We start from the raw sequence: 16,598 nt of genomic DNA, 5'->3' as shown, positions 1-16,598 counted from the left end.
AGAGAAAATCATTGATTGGCTGCCTCCTGCTCACCCCACACTGGGGATGAAGCCGAAACCTGGGCGTGTGCCCTGATTAGGAATTGAACAGTGACCTGGTTCATAGGTTAATGCTTAATCACTGAGCAGCACCAGCTGGGCCAGAATAGTTTTTTTGTATGGCTCATACCTAATTTAACACTTTCTAGTAAAAAAATGCAACGTAGTGTATTTAGGTAGGAGTCAACCTCTAAAGTGTGAGGTTTAGAGAGGTAAGTGACCGAGCCAAGACCCATTCCCCTTGTTATAAAACCAGAATTGGTGCAATTCACATACCAGCACTGTCTCCCAGCAATCTCTGTGGTACTAGTTCTTTCCCATGCAAGTGAATGACAGATGAGATTTCTTGTCCCAAACAAACCCAGTAAGAGGAGAAGCTAGAGTTCATCTCCATTTCATCTGGCTTTAGCCCCATACCCTGCCACAAGGTCACATTGCCTGGATATCTAAGAGTAAACCAATTCTAAAGCACCCTGACAATTTTAGTTCTTTGAGTGACGGGGAAGGAAGAGGACCATGTGGAGGAACCAGAGGGAAGTATTTCTAAAATGTCTCATGTCTAATTTTCCCTTTGTGACTCCAAATTCTACAAAAGATTAATTTAATCTTGATTACTTAAAAATGTTCCTGCCAGATGGCTACTAGTGAAAAATCAGTGTTGGGGCCACAAAGTAATATGAGATTGCTAGCAACTGGCTAGCAGTGGTGCCATGGAAAAATGTCTGAGTGAGTGGGTCACAGCCCTGGCTGCTGGAGAGATGGCCAACTCCAGGAGGGTGGGGGCTGTGAGGGGGACATGGTGGTGGCAGTTGGAGAATGCAAGAGTAACTGGCTTTCCCAGGAGCATCATGTGTGGTCAGTTTCCACAGACCACTCAGTATAATGCACTTAACAATGACTACTCTTTTGCTAAACATTTTCCACCCACTGTCATGCATGTATTGGACATTTTTCCTTGAACTGGAATGCCCCTCCCACAATCCGCCAGCCCACACTCCTAACCTTTTTTTTTTAAGTCCTTGTCCAAAGATATTTTCTGTTTGTTTTTTTGTTTTTGTTTTAGGAAGAATGGAAGGGAGGGATGGAGGGGGAAGGAGAGAGAGAACCATCAATTGGTGGCCTGAAAGCATCCCCACACAGGCCAGGGATTGAACCTGCAAACTACATGCCTTCGGGAATCGAACAAACCTGGGACCTTTTGGTGAGAGGGCCAATGCTCTAACCACTGAGAAACACTGGCCAGGGCTTCTGAAAATGCATATGTTTTTATTGATTTGAGAGGGAAACAAATATCAGAGAATGATCTGCAACCCCAGATGGGGCTAGAGCCTGTACCCTCATACCAATATGTACCCTGAAGTGAAATCTAACTGGCCACCCTTTGGTGCACAGGACAATGTCAGGGCTCCTATTCATTATTATGCAGATAGGCATGGTTACCTTCCTGAAGCTTTTTTATTTTTTAAATATATGTTTTTTTTTTTGTTTTTTTTTATTTTATTATATTTTATTGATTTTGTACAGAGAGGAAGGGAGAGATAGAGAGCTAGAAACATCGATGATAGAGAGTCATCGATCAGCTGCCTCTTGCACACCCCCTACTGGGGATATGCCCGCAACCAAGGTACATGCCCTTGACTGGAATCAAACCCGGGACCTTTCAGTCCCCAAGCCGACGCTCTATCCATTGAGCCAAACCGGTCCCGGCCTGAAGCTTTTTTTGATGTCTGCCTTGAATTGGCACCTGTGAGCTGTTCTAAGGCATCAGTCCCTGTTCATTCAGCAAATATATATTGTGTACCCAACGTGCTATGCCCTATTCTAAATATCACCCTGCAGTACAGCTTCAGGTTTGTGTTCCCAGGCAGATTGTGAGCTCCATGAAGATGACATCTCTATATTCTTGGCTTCCAATACAAGTCCTATCTGTGGCTGATTCTCAAGGAACAGTTTGGTATTTGTAGGAGACACATGGTTGCTCCCTGATTTAAGGTATTTCCTTCTAGTAAACACAAATAACTAGAGTTCATGGGAGACCACTAAGTGTTACATTGGGAAGAGGGCAGGGAGTGACATGATTTATTCTGTGTAAGGGCTGGTGATGGCAGTAAAATTAAAAAATAAATAAATAAAAATGGGCCTCTTCACTTAGGCTTAACCCAGGAGACTGGCTTCCTTCCCCATTCTGCACTGGCTCTACTTGAAAGCTCAAGGGCCCCCTTAGTGCCTAGCAACAACCTGACTGCCTAGAGTGGTGATTTTGAAGCTGGGTGTGTCTCCTGGGCAGGAAGCCACCTACACCGCCAAAAAAGCCAGGGCCTCCCCTCCACTTCCTCTGAGCTCAAACTCTGCCTTGAATTGGAGCCAATACTTAGTATTTTGGAACCTTGCTTTGGGGCACAAATGGGATGTTTCTAGCAAATATAACTCTAGTATTTACAGGGAATGTGATTTCAGACAAGTCACATCACCTCTCTGAACTAGCATTTCCACACCTGACTTACTCCTAGCTAGGATCACCCTAGCACAACGCTGGAGACAGGAGCATTCAATAAATGCAATTGTATCTGAATCTGCTTGGTTAGGGAAGATTCAGTTAGATTTCTCAGCTGTCCCTTTGATTTTGTTCTTTTCTTCTGAGCCCTTCTCTGCTCCATTTTCCATTTCCTAATTCCTATACATAAAATATGGTTCTTATCCCACTTCTCCACATCCCTCCCCTTATTGCTTATCTTATTCACAGGCATTACATCTTGTCATAAAAAAAAATTCTACCCTTCTTAGAAAATCACAAGTGTTTCGTTTTTTTTTTTACACCAATACTGTAGTGACATTTAAGTTTTTAAACTTAAATACAACATGCATCCTGTAAAGTGCACAAGTCTTAATGGTATGAAGCGGGCACACCCCTATAACCACCATCCAGATGAAGGTACAGACTATAATCAGTATCTCAGAAGTCTCATGCCGTTTCCTAGTCAATCCCCTGAGAATAACTGCTGATAGGATTTCTATTGCCTGTTTTTGCACATTGTGGAAAATTACAGTAAATACCCTTTTGTGTCTGTCTGCTTGGATTCAATATTGTGTTGCTGAGATCCATCTACCCCTGCTTTTCCATGCTTGTCTACCTGGACATGCCTGCTCTTTCTGCCAGGAAGCTTTCTGTTCTTCCAGCATGCCCCACCCTGGCCTGGCCAGTCTGTTCAAGTTCTCTAGACTCAGATCAAACCTTGCTCCTTTGGGAAACCTACCTGGTTGCTCTGGATTTGAATCCCAGCTCCTCCACCTACCAGCTGAATGGCTTGGCAAATGTTACTAATAACCTTTTCATGTCTCATTTTTGGTTGAAGATAATAGTTTCTATATGCCAGAGTTCTTGTGAATTTCAAGTGAGAGAATACTTAGCAAATACTTAGAACAATACCTGGAACACAGGAAGTACTTAATAAATGTTATCGTGAATACTTTTATTATTCCCCTAGATCAGGTGTCGGCAACCTGCGGCTCCGGAGCCGCATGCGGCTCTTTTTGTTAAGTGAAAAAAATCCTTTTTTTCTTCAGATTGACAGCTAACTGCACGATCCGGTATATAGCATTAAGGTAAGAAACAATATATGCAGTGTTATATTTGTTTTAAATGTCGCAATGGTTTCGCGGCTCCCAGGTGTTTTTTTTTTCCTTTGAAAACAGGTCCAAGTGGCTCTTTATGTCTTAAAGGTTGCCGACCCCTGCCCTAGATCCTTATACAAACCCTTTTTTAAAAAATATATTTTATTGATTTTGTACAGAGAGGAAGGGAGAGAAATAGTTAGAAACATCAATGAGAGAGAGTCATCGATCAGCTGCCTCTTGCACACCCCCTACTGGGGATATTCCCCTTGACCGGAATCGAACCCGGGTCCCTTCAGTCCCCAAGCCAACGCTCTATCCATTGAGCCAAACCGGTCTCAGCTCCTTATACAAACTCTTGTCCTAGCACTGATTTTGATTATTATTTGCCCCACAATGAGACCTTAATTCCTTGATTAGGGATTATGTCTTCATCTATAGTATTTCTTCAACAGATTTGTTGAGTATGCACTATATTCTAGCTGGGAGTACAGTGGTGAAAAAAACTTTAAAAAATTTCAAAGGAATGAGACAGTAAGAAAAAGAGGTAAGATTATTTGAGATAGTGATTAGCACTATGAAAGAAAGAAAGCTGGGTGGAGTAGAGGTCTTGAAGAGGCACTATTTAAGCAAAGACCTTCAGGGTGAAAGGTGAAGAGCAGGAGAGAGAAGAGAACAAGTGCAAGGCTTTGAGGTGGCACAGTAAGCTCAAATATCTGAGAAAAACAGGAGGTTAGAGAGATGGACAAGAGCCAGGAGAAGCCATTGAAGGGGTTAAGTAGCAGGATATTGGTCACCTTTACACCTGAGGTACTTAGCACATAGTAGGCACTATCTTGAATACTGGTCACAATTGCCAGTAACCAATTGGCCCACAAGAGTGATTCTCAGATAATTTCAAATTAAAACTTCATCATTGTGCTATGTGCCTCTGGGTTCTTTTTAAACCCTACTGGATGGGGATAGAGTTGCTCAGTTACTTCTAGACTTTTCTTTCCCCTATCCCATCTCATCTACTCATCTTTAGTGACCCAGATTATCTCCACCAGAAACATGTAACAGAGATGAAAGCCTGGCAGGCCTGAACCAGTTGGAAAAAGGCAAGCAGGAAACAGGTTTGGTCAGTTCCCCTCCTTTCACTGACTCTTAGAAGAGGCAAGGTCCCTGGACAAATGTACTGATGTGGTACAAAGAGGAGGAGGAAGGCCCAGCAGCAGGAGGGGCTGCAGAAGAGGCTTGGAATGGGGTCAGAGCCATGGAGTAGGCAGGTTTCAGCTCTAACCTCTTAGGGTGTGGCAGGCTAAACCAGGAGCATATCTGGAATCCTAGTAGCCGATGAAGCTGTTGACAAGGTCTGGGCCATTATAATCCAGTGGAGGGAAAGACCAGCCAGTAAATCAGAATGGAAGGGTAGCCTTGATTTAAGTGATAGGATTTTGCACAACAAAAAAAATCAACATTTTAGTGACAGCAGTAAGATTTTAAAGTTCCATTTTTTAAATATATTATTTTTTATAGAGAGGAAGGGAGAGGGATAGAGAGAAACATCGATGAGAGACCCTGATCAGCTGCCTCCTGCACATCCCCTACTGGGGATGTGCCTGCAACCAAGGTATATGGCCTTGACCAGAATCAAACCTGGGACCTTTAGGTCTGCAGGCCGATACTCTGTCCACTGAGCCAAACTGGTTTCGGCAAGATTTTATTTTTGTTTTATTGAGTTATCTTTAACCTTTATTCTTATGAAATACTAGAGGCCCAGAGAATGAAAATTCATGCACTAGTGAGGGGGGGTCCCTCAGTCAGGCCTGCCCCCTCTCACAGCCCGGGAGCCCTCAGGGGTGGGAGGTGACCCAGTGAGCAGGGGAAGGTGATGCCACTGCCGGCAGCACAAGCCTCGGCTGGCCCTGGTTACCTGAGCCTTGGGCAGCCCTGGGCGTCTGTGCAGCCATCATCCAAGGCTTGCCTGTGCCTTAGGCCTGCCCTGGGTGGCTGGGGGGCAGAGGGGACTGGGTGCCGCCATCTTTGTGAGAGTGTGATGGTCAATTAGCATATTCCCTCTTTATTAGGATTATCCATGAGAAAAAGCACATGACACTAATGTACAGTACAATTAATAATTACAAAGCAAACATACCACAGTTTTTTAATCCACTCACCTGCTGATGGGCACTTAGGCTGTTTCCAAATCTTAGCTCTTGTAAATTGTGCTGCTATGAACATAGTCCTTTCTGATTGTTGTTTCTTATTTCTTGGGATATATTTCTAGAAGTGGGATGACTGAGTCGAATGGGAGTTCCATTTTTAACTTTTTGAGGAAATTCCGTACTGTTTTCCATAGTGCTGCACCAGTCTGCATTCCCACTAGCAGTGATGAGGGTTCCTTTGTCTCCACTTGTGATTCGTTGATTTATTGATGGAGAACACAGTTTTGAGGCTTCTTCCATTCAGCCTGTGTTTAAATTCTCACTGTTTAAGGCACTTAAAGTGTATGGTGAGAGGCACAGAGATGTGTTCAAAACTTCGCCTGCCCCTGGGAGCTCGCAGTCAGGCAGAGACAGCATGGAGATACATGTCAGAACAGGGCCAGGGCCTGAAGAAGTCCCCAGATAAGTGCTGTGGGTGTTTGGAAGAGGCAGAGATCACTTTCAGCAGCTGGAAGCAGAGCAGGCTTTGTGGAAGAGGTGCCATTAAGTTCATTCATGCATTATTTATCAAACGTTTTTGAAGGCAGGCAGTATGCCAGGAAATTAGGTCAAAGGATACAAAAATGAATAAGATCCTTGCCAGTTCACAGATTAATGGCTGTGTCAGCACAGATATAAATGATTCTAATATTGTATGCTAGAAATACCCAGTGCAATAAGAATGACTGTGGCCTGGGGTTTTCAGGGAGGGCTTCAGAGCTGAGAGCTAGGACAGTATTTTAAGGAGAGAGGAATAGGAGTTTGGCAGACAGAGAAGGGAACCACTGAATCTTCAGAGGTGCTGAGGTGGGAAAGAACACAGGTCATTGTTGGCTAAAAGTAGAGTTCATAGAGGGACTTGACAGGATGGATGAGCAGAAAAGGTATTCTAGGCAAAGGGATCAACCTGAGCCAGGGGTTTAGCAGCAAGAGATTATGATACTAGATGCACAAAAGGAAGTTGTAAGCATAAAGTATATGATGGAAGGTCTTATGTTTAATTTTGTGTCAACTTGACTGGGCCATGAGATGCCCAGATATTTGTTCAAACATTCTGGGAGTGAGGATGTTTGGGGATGAGATTAACATTTAGATTGGTAGACTAAGTACTGCAGACTAGAGAAGTGGGACTCATCTAATCAGTAGAACAAAAGGCTGACCAACCCTTGAGTTAGGGAAAATTATTCCTGGCTTTGGAGTCAAGGACCCATGGCCTTTCATGGGTCTTGAGCCTGCTGGCCATTGGAATGCAACTGAGTAATCGGCTCTTCTGGTTCTCTAGTTCAGGCCCTAGGACTTGAACTAGAACTGCTCTCCTGGGTTTCTGACTTGCCAACTCACCGTACAGATCTTGGGACTTAATCCGTCTCCATAGTTGTATGAGTCAATTCCTTAAAAAGTATAAAATAGGAGATAAAGATAGAAAGAAAGATAGATGTAGGTGTAGGTGTTTGCTATTTGTTCTGTTCCTCTGGAGAACCCTGACTAATACAGAAGGGAAAAGCAAGTAACTTTGGAAAGGCAAATTGGTGCCAGATCAAGAGAATGCAGAATGCCTAGCTGAAGGACTGACTTTTTCTTGGAAGACATAGGAGAGAACTCTAGGGGTTCCTGAGTTTGGAAGTGGCTTAATAAGAGCTGATATCTGGGAAGATGAAAGTTGTGCTGTATAAAATGAATTAAAACAGATTCTCAAAGGAAACCTCTAGAAATTAGGTATTAATTTTGTGGGTACAGATTCTAAAATGCTCTGATTGGGCCTGGCTGGTGTGGCTCAGCAGTTGAGCATTGACTTATGAATTAGGAGGTCAGGGCACATGCCTGGGTTTCTAGCTCAATCCCTAGTGGGTGCGATAAGCAACCAATGATAGTTCTCTGTCATCACTGATTTTTCTATCTCTCCCTCTCCCTTCCTTTCTCTGAAATCAATAAAAATGTAAAACACACACACACACACCCACACACACAAAATGCTCTGTTTGGCTGACCCCGGTTTGGCTCAGTGGATAGAGTATCAGTCTTCAGATTGAAGGGTCCCAGGTTCGATTCCAGTCAAGGGCATATACCTTGGTTGTGGGCACATCCCCTGTAGGGGGTGTGCAGAAGGCAGCTGATCGATGTTTCTCATCAATGTTTCTAACTCTCCCCCTCTCTTCCTCTCTGTAAAAAAAATCAATAAAATATATATATTTAAAAATGTTCTGAATGGCCAAGTCTGGGTCACCGGTCTATTCCTACAACTAGGTAGAATCATCTCTAAAGCTACTTGGAGTGAGGAGAGGGGGAGGGGTGCTACCAGAAGGTGTTACCAGAAGAAGGAGGAATGGACACTGGGTTTGTAACCACAGGGGAAGCAGAGCTGGAGACCAATAGGCTCCTCCTCCTGATAATATGAGGCAGCCATAGCCAATGGGGGCAGTGGGAGACTGGTGTTTTGATGGCCAGCAGCAAGGGCAGGGGTAGACTGAGGTCAAGTAGTAAAGCTACCGCTTTTTGGGGCTGTGAAAAGTTGGGGGAGGGGTCTTCTAACAAAATAGACACAGTGCTAAGTGAATCCTTGTCCTCAGAATAAAGGCAGGAAAAGCCAAGAAGTTGGGTGACACCCCATCAAGATATTGTTGCTGGTAGAAAGGGCAGACATTGTCTGGGGACATTCATGGAATTGGGAGAAGGGAAGAAGGAAAGGTCACTGCCAGTTTTCTCTCAAGTTTAAGAAATGAAGCTGATGTATTTTTGTGGTACTAACATTTTTATAATAGCCCAAAACAACTTAGTTCCAATAGGAGATTGGGTGAATAGTGTAATGTCCACGCATTAGAACACAGCCTTTACAAATAATGCTTTATTTGACACAAAAAGATATTCACAATGTAGTTTTGAGAGAGAAAAGCAGATTACAATCTGTTTTTGTGCAATAGATGTACGTTTATACACACACATATATACATAAATTACTGAGAAGGTATACACCAAAATATTAATAATTGGTATTATTTAAGGCAGGGCCACAGCTGAAGCTTGTCTTTTGATTTCTCTACAATAAACCTGCTGGGTATTATGATAGAGTAGTGGTCAACTAGAGACAGTCCGGGGTTCATGTCCCAGCTCTGCCACTGCCTGCCTTGGCGACCTTGGACAAGTCCCTTAACACTTCTGAGCCTCAGTTCATGTATCAATAAATGGGGGTACTAGCTCTTATAAAATGGTTGAGTGTTAAAGTAGCTAATATTCCATGTCTACAATAACCACTCAAAAATGCATTTATTCTTGTGTAATTACAAAAAGTCCAAACAACAAACCGATGAACAAAAATAGAACCTGAGTCATAGAAGCATCGAACAGACTGTCTAACGGTTAGACTCTAACCTATGAGGGAATGCAGGGGATGAGGGAGTAAGAGACCAACCAAAGGACTTGTATGTATGCATATGAGCAAAACCAATGGACACAGTAGGCGAGTGAGGGCATGTACTGGGGGGTATGGGCGGCCTGGGAGAGGGGGAAAAAGGAGACTTATGTAATACTTAGGACAATAAAGAATTAAAAAGCTTAAAAGTCCAAAAGGAAATATGACTATTAAATTATATATATTTAAAATAGGTGTCTTTCTTGGCCAAATAGCTGTAGTCAACAATAAATGAACTATTATTAAAATAAGCTGTTTTCCTCTAACACTGGGACACGTTTGAGAAAAGACAGAGAAGGTTCCTGTTCCCCTGGAGTTTCCACACTAGCAGGGAGGACAGATAAACAGGTGCTGTGAGGCTAGGGTGATCTGGGAGGGCCGAGAGCCAGCCACAGGGCTTGGGGGGAGGAGCAGGCTAGGAAACAGTGAATGCAAGGCCTTGCAGCGGGGAGGAAGTGTCTAAACCAAAAGAAGACGCTGTGGCTGGAGGGAGGGAGGCTGGGGTGTAGGCAGTGATGAGAAGAGCGGCTCAGCTCTCGGCGGACCCACCGAATACAGGGCCATATCGCCTGCAGTGTGGTCTTCCGCAAGTCACTTTCCTCCGAGTAGTTTCTGTCTTCTCTGCAAACTAGGGGAGATAATACTGTTCCTCACCAGAATGCAAGGATCGGAAGAAATGTTAGTGAACGCACTTTGCAAACGGCCGTTTCCATATCATAAATAAGACCGTCTCAGGAGGATGTGCGCTCAGCCGCAACCGAGAGAGCCGCGTCGGCTGGCGCGTGCGCGACAGGCATCCCGAGCCAAGGCGGAGGCGTGAATTCACGTCCTCGTTCGGCCTCGGTTTGCCTCCCGGCCCCGCCCACTTCCGCGGGTACCCAACCGTGCGTCGCCTGCGTGCTGACGTCAAGCGCGTGCCCCTGTCCGGCCGCCGAGGAGACCCCGCGCAGTGCTGCCAACGCCCCGGCGGAGAGGCTGAGGTGAGTGCGGGGCCCAGGGCTCCCCGCGGGAGCGGCTTCCCCACTGTCCCGTCCCTCCTGTGCCGCCCCGGCACCTCCCTGTCCGCGGGGACACCCCGCTTCTGGGTTCCGGGGGAGCCTGGGGGCGCGGGGCGCGGGTGGGGTTGCCCGGGTCGCGCGGCGCCGTGCGGGAGAGCGCGGGTCTGGGTTCTCTCGGGGGACGGAGGGGAGAGGGTGCCGGCGGGGAAGGTGCGGGGGGCGCCCGTTTGGCCCAGGGGCGTGCGGCCGGGATGCGGGGTGCCGGCCTGAGGGCGCGGGCGGTGCCGGGTTGTCACCGGGCAGCGGTGGCGGAAGGAAGGGGTCACACCCATCCCGGCCGCCCGGGCTCCCCTCCCCCCGGCCGGCCCCGAGGGCGGGCGGCGGGCCGGGGCGCCGTCGTGGGCCTGGGCCTCGGGGCGCCGGGCTGAGCGGAGTGCCTGTGGCCCCGGCGGCCGGGCTGGCCCCAGCGCCCGAGCTCCTACTTCCTGCTCCGCCGGCGCCGCCGCGGACATCTTGCGGCGGGCGGGCGGGGGAGGGGCGCCGGCCGGCCGGGAAGTGCGGTCCCCGGAGGGTGGCTGGCTGGTCCCCCCCGGGCTTTGCTTGCGACCGGCTTCCTCTCCGCAGCCTCGGCTCCGACGCTCGGTCCGGGCGGGGTGGGTCTGAGCCCCGTTTCTCTAGGCGACTCTCTCTCTGCTTCAGGTTGAGTACCTAATGCCATTTCCGCTTGCCTCTCCAGCCCTGTCTCTGCCTGTTCAGCTGAGCTTCCCTTTCTGGGAGTTACCTAACCATCTCTCGAAACTGTCCTTCTGCCACTTTCTTAATTCCTCTTCCTTGGGAGAAATTTTCTTTGTTCGTTTGCCTTTTTTCCTCCCCTTTAAGTCCAAGAGACATGCAGTGTGGAAGATTACGTCATCGCAGTAGAAGGGGTGCGAGTTTTAACTCCTGCAAGTCGGGGGGATCCATCCATGTAAGACAGCACTTGGCAGCCTGCGCTGGATATCCTTCCTTGCCTGCTTCTCAGTGCATCGCATTCAGAGATCTTTTCAAACCCCGGTCGTCCCAAGTGCACCCAAAAGCCAGGAAGGTTTAAAACCCCAAGATTAGCTTTGTGCCAGGGAATAAAGCGAAAGACAGCACCATGCACAGCCGCTTATGAAGGCCATACCTTTCAAGATCCCTTTGTACTTAATGAAGTGACTTTATTTCTAGAAGCATCGTTGGTCCAGATGACCTTCCTAGGCTGTTTAACATCTCCTGTATGACTTCCTGATGCAGAGTGCTTACCCTAAGTGGACTACCTGTGCTTTTTGTGACAGGGAAAAGAGAATCAGTTCATGTCACCCCTGACCTTTGCTTGCTACACTTTTAGTTTTGTAATTAAAAAGGAGTTTTGGATCTTTAAGAAAACTTGAGTAACATTTTCAGACTTTTTGGATCACAATATTTGTTCCCCAGAATGTTAGGTACATCCTTTTTGGACTACAGGGTACATACAGTAGCACAGAAAAAAATGTTAGCGTTGTAAAGCAAATGAGACCCAATTATGTAATGCATTGTAAAAGTAGTTCTTGTTGGGACAAGCACTTTCTTATTGTTTCCCATTTGTATAGAGAGAATAAATTGCTTGTTAGGAAACACATAAAAGAAGTGTAGGTTTAAATCGGCTTTCTGTGGTGTATAGGTGTTGTGGATTGGATAGGTGTGGAGCTTGGGTCTCCTGAAATCTGAAATATGTTTGCCATAATTTATCATGTTTTAAGAATGTAAAAATGGAACACTTACCTGCTGTCTTGTTTCTTGAATCTTCCATATTTAAGACGTTTAAATGTACGTATATCAACTTGTATCTTTCCTCTTAAAAAATATATATAGCAGAGTAGTTTGAGTTTATAGTGTTTATACTGAAGCAGTGAGATTGGTATATTAACCGAGTATTAAAAATGAGCTTATTTTCTAGTAATTACTTCAGGACCTAAGAAGTATCACATCCTCTTAAAATGTTTTCACATAGTAATGAACAGTTGTACTCAGTTCAGATTATTTTTTTTTGGAATCTAAGAGAGTTGTTATAGTTAGGGTTTCTGGGGGCTTTAATCAAATATCAGTGAGAGCCCTGGCCGGTGTGTTCAGTGGTTAGAGCATTGGCAAACCAAAGAGTTGGGGGTTTGTTTTCTGGCCAAGGGCACATCCCTGGGTTTTTCTTTTGATTGTTTGATTTTTGGTCCCCGGGGTGTATGTGGGTGGCAATTAAAGGATGTGTCTCACATTGATATTTCTCTCTTTCTTCCCCTTGCTCTCCCCCCTCTCCACTTCCCCTTCCTGCCCTTCTACTCTCTTAAAAAAAATATCAGATTTTTAAAGCTCACTGAGACCAAATCTTGACTGTCTTGTAACTTAAGATTTGTTTTTTATTTGGATAATTTTTCCACTTAAAATTTTATGGTCTGTTAGAAAAGCATTTCTAGTTCTTTTTAAAATGGTTACTCTAATAAAATGTATTAATCCAGGAGCTGTCACATTTGGAAAACTTTGAGGTACAATTTACTGTGCCTATCCGGGAGTAGTATTTATAGGTATTGTTGGAAGTAAAGTTCAGATTGTACTTTTAATTTGTAGATACATTTTTTCATGCATTTATTGTCTTAGGGTCTTTTTCAAGAGGATAAGAAACAATGAGCATTTCAGGCTATAGGGCCTCTGCATCAGGAGGAGTGCTAATATTTTGTGAACTTATTTCCCATAAATGGATCTATATAGCCCACTATATCAAAGAGCTTTATTCTTGGCCTTCAATATTCAGGATTCTCTTCCAAATCTATTAGTTTCCCCGTTAGAACATAGGTTCTATGAGGGCAGGGGTTTGACTTCCCTGGTCACCCCTGTATCCCTAGAAATTTGTCAGATGAATGAATTGGATGATGTTTGAGGGTTAACCTTTTCTTTCTGTGTACTTTAAAAAAGTACATTTTTAATGATTTCAGAGAGGAAGGGAGAGGGAGAGAGAGAGAGAAACACCAATTATGAGAATCATGGGTTGGCTGCCTCCTCCACGACCTTTACTGGGGATGGAGCCTGCAGCCCCAGCGTGTGGCATGTGCCCTTGACCAGACTCGAACCTGGGGCCTTTCAGTCTGTTTCATTCCTTTCTTTCTCTCTCTCTCTCTCTCTCTCTCTCTCTCTCTCTCTCTCTCTTTAGAAATATACTTATTGATTTTTTTACAGAGAGTATTGATTTTTTACAGAGGAAGGGAGAGGGAGAGAGAATTAGAAACATCGAGAGAGAGACATCGATCAGCTGCCTCCTGCACACCCCGCACTGGAGATATGCCCGCAACCAAGGCACATGCCCTTGACCGGAATCGAACCTGGGACTCTTGAGTCTGCAGGCCGACACTCTATCCACTGAGCCAAACTGGTCAGGGCTCTCTCTCTCTTTTTTAAAGTTGATTTGAAATATCCTCTATTTCTTAGCCATTAGCAGCTTATTTTTGCCACTTCTCCTCTACTCAACAGTATCAAGTTCCTGGTCATGTTATGCTTTGTCCCTTACTAGTTTCTACTTTTAGTTACTTATCTCTTCAGTCCAAAATATTTTTGGTAAAGCAGTTTTCCTTACTTGCCATTTCAGCTTTGTCTGCTGCTGTTAAAAGCCCTGGATGTCAGAACTCTTCTTCCCTAGTTGTCCCTGGGACATTGGTCTCAAACTACTTATTTCATGAAGTAAAACCAGGTGTTTTGCCACCAAATGATATTTCATTAAAAAAATTGTTTAGGAAAGATTTTTTTCTCAAATATTTAGCTATGCTGAAGTTCAGAACAGTTTCTAATATAGCAAAAACCTACACATGGTTAAGTCATTCACCAAGCATTGGCTGTCTGTCACCTGAAGAGAACCTTGTTGCTCCCTCTGCTTTAACGCTACACTTTAACACTTCCATCGTTTTCTCCAAAAGTAAGCCATTAGGGTTTCCCATTTTAATTCTGCTGCTGTGTGTTCTTCAGAAAAACGCTTAGTACAGTGATTAAAAGTGTAGAGTCTGAAACCGACTGCCAGGGTTAAAATCCTGGCTCTGCTATTTATTAGTTATGTGCAACCTAAGTAATGTTTTGGTGACTCAGGTTTACCTTCTGTATAATAAGACTAGCAATGGTCCCTGCCTCACAGTGTTAGGAGAATCAAATCAGTTAATCTGTGGCAAGTACTTAAGACAATTCACTAGCACATAGTAAGTGCTCTTGTTGTTATTACAACTTCTCTTTGGCTGCCACTTTTAAGCTGCTATCTGCGTTTGCCCTAAAAATCCATATCTTTTTTTAAAACATATTTTATTGATTTTTTTTTTAGAGAGGAAGTGAGAGAGTTAGAAACATCAATGAGCCGTCTCTTGCACACACACACACACACACACACACCCACTGGGGATGTGCCCGAAACCAAGGTACATGTCCTTGACCGGAATCGGACCTGGGACCCTTCAGTCCACAGGCCGAAGCTCTATCCACTGAGCCAAACTGGTCAGGGCTGCTTTTTAAAAACATATTAAATATATATTTTTTTTATTGATTTCAAAGAGAAAGAGAAAGAGAGAGAGAGAGAGAGAGAAAGAGAGAGAAAGAAAAAGAAACATCAGTGATGAGAAGGAATCACTGATCAGCTGCCTCCTGCATGCCCCCTACTGGGGATTGAGCCTGCAACTTGGGCATGTATCCTGACTAAGAATTGAACCACCACCTCCTGGTTCATAGGTCAATGCTCACCCACTGAGCCATTCCGGCTGGGCATCCTTTCTTTAAAATAAACCATATTTCCAGTCTAAAGGGAAGATGTTAATAACAAAAATCTAGTCAGTTTTAGCTGCCATATTAAAAATTATTGTTATTTTTTAAGGACTAAATTGAATTTTTTTCTAATAACTTTCCCCTTTTTCTTAAAGTATTTGTTGTAGGAGAAATTCACCAGTGCTATCCCTGTGCAGTGTACACTCTAGGGTAGTGCTTCTAACTCTGTTGAAATCAAGGCAGACATGGGAAATGTCACACTGGTAAATGCTGAGCTGCTCTTGGCTGCCTGGAGCTGAAGACCCCAGGAGAGCTGGAGGAGTGATGTCTCAGTCACACCTGTGTCCGTCCTCTGTGTCCCAAGTGGCAATATGAAACCATCTAGTGTTGGAAGCTAAATCACCGCCATCCTTTTCAGCTAAATAGATTATCACTGTTTGCTACTCCTTGTGGAAACAGAGATTGAGGACAGATCAAATGAGCCAATGAAACAAGGGAGAGATGAAGGAATAAAAGAATACTGTGTTAAGGAGTGTAAGAAGAGGATACATTTTGTAGAAGAAAGCATAAGCAAGATCTCAGATACCATTTGCTTTGTTGGTTGGCAGTTTTAAGAATATTTGTAACTTTTTTTGGTTTACTTTTAAATCTGTCTAAAAGTAGATGAAGAGGAAGGACTTATATACATGCATATAAGTACAACCAAGGGACACAAAACTCTGGGGAGGGAGGGCATGAATGGAAGGGGGTGGGCAATGGTATATGTACAAAGATAATAATTTAATAAAAAAAAAAAGTAGATGAAGAGGAGTCGGAAGTAAAGAATAAGGTTTCTTAACAAAGCATCTGTGGTTTCAGGATTTTTCATTATAATACACCTTTGTTTTACCAGCTGAGCACTAATTGAGAGGAGGTCAGTTTTGGAATCTTCTGAAATAGAGTTTAACTATATATCACACTACTTTCCTAGAAAACCATATTTTTATTGTGGAGTTTGATATTAACATTAAGATCTTAAAATAAATTACTAGATTTTATTTATTTTAAAAATATATCTTTATTGATTTCAGAGAGGAAGGGAGAGAGAGGGATAGAGATAGAAACATCAATATGAGAAGGAATCATCGATCAGCCGCTTCCTGCATGCCTGCTACTGGGGATTAAACCTGCAACCTGGGCATGTGCCCTTGACTGCAAACGAACCTGGAACCCATTAGTCCGCAGGCCGTTGCTCTATCCACTGAGCCAAATTGGCCAAAGCAATAAATTACTAGATTTTAAAATGTAAACTTTTTTTGATAGCAACTTTTTTTTATTGGCTAAAAAAAGTAGTAAGCATATATACAAAATTAGGTACACATTTAGATGCTTCTTTTGAACGAATGGTTTAGTTATTTTAAATTCAGTTTAAGAAAATAAAAACTAATTTTTCAACACTGTTTTTGAAAACTTAAAAGTGCACCAATATACTTAGCTTCCTTATCTACAAAACTAATGGCATGGTGCATGAATTCATTCACATGGAAAGGAAATAGGGAAAAAACTTATATATATATATATATATATATATATATATAT

The 16,598-nt window shown here is 44.0% G+C and overlaps 1 protein-coding gene across 3 annotated transcripts in view; it reads left to right on the top strand.

Annotated features, from left to right (window-relative positions):
• The first annotated feature begins 10,084 nt into the window (after positions 1-10,084).
• The window catches only part of CDC42 (cell division cycle 42), a 37,006-nt gene continuing 30,492 nt past the window's right edge, over positions 10,085-16,598 (top strand). The window contains exon 1 of one of the 3 annotated variants that reach the window (XM_036443909.2): positions 10,085-10,223. The gene's annotated coding sequence lies outside the window, so the exon portion shown is untranslated. Of the gene's footprint in view, positions 10,224-11,150; positions 11,168-16,598 lie in introns of those variants that run through there. The other 2 variants (XM_036443906.2, XM_045585044.1) reach the window with 2 other exon arrangements.

This window comes from Pipistrellus kuhlii, unplaced genomic scaffold (genome assembly GCF_014108245.1).
Source record: "Pipistrellus kuhlii isolate mPipKuh1 unplaced genomic scaffold, mPipKuh1.p scaffold_m20_p_2, whole genome shotgun sequence".
Classification (NCBI taxonomy): domain Eukaryota; kingdom Metazoa; phylum Chordata; class Mammalia; order Chiroptera; family Vespertilionidae; genus Pipistrellus; species Pipistrellus kuhlii.
This window is presented reverse-complemented; position numbering and strand designations above follow the sequence as displayed.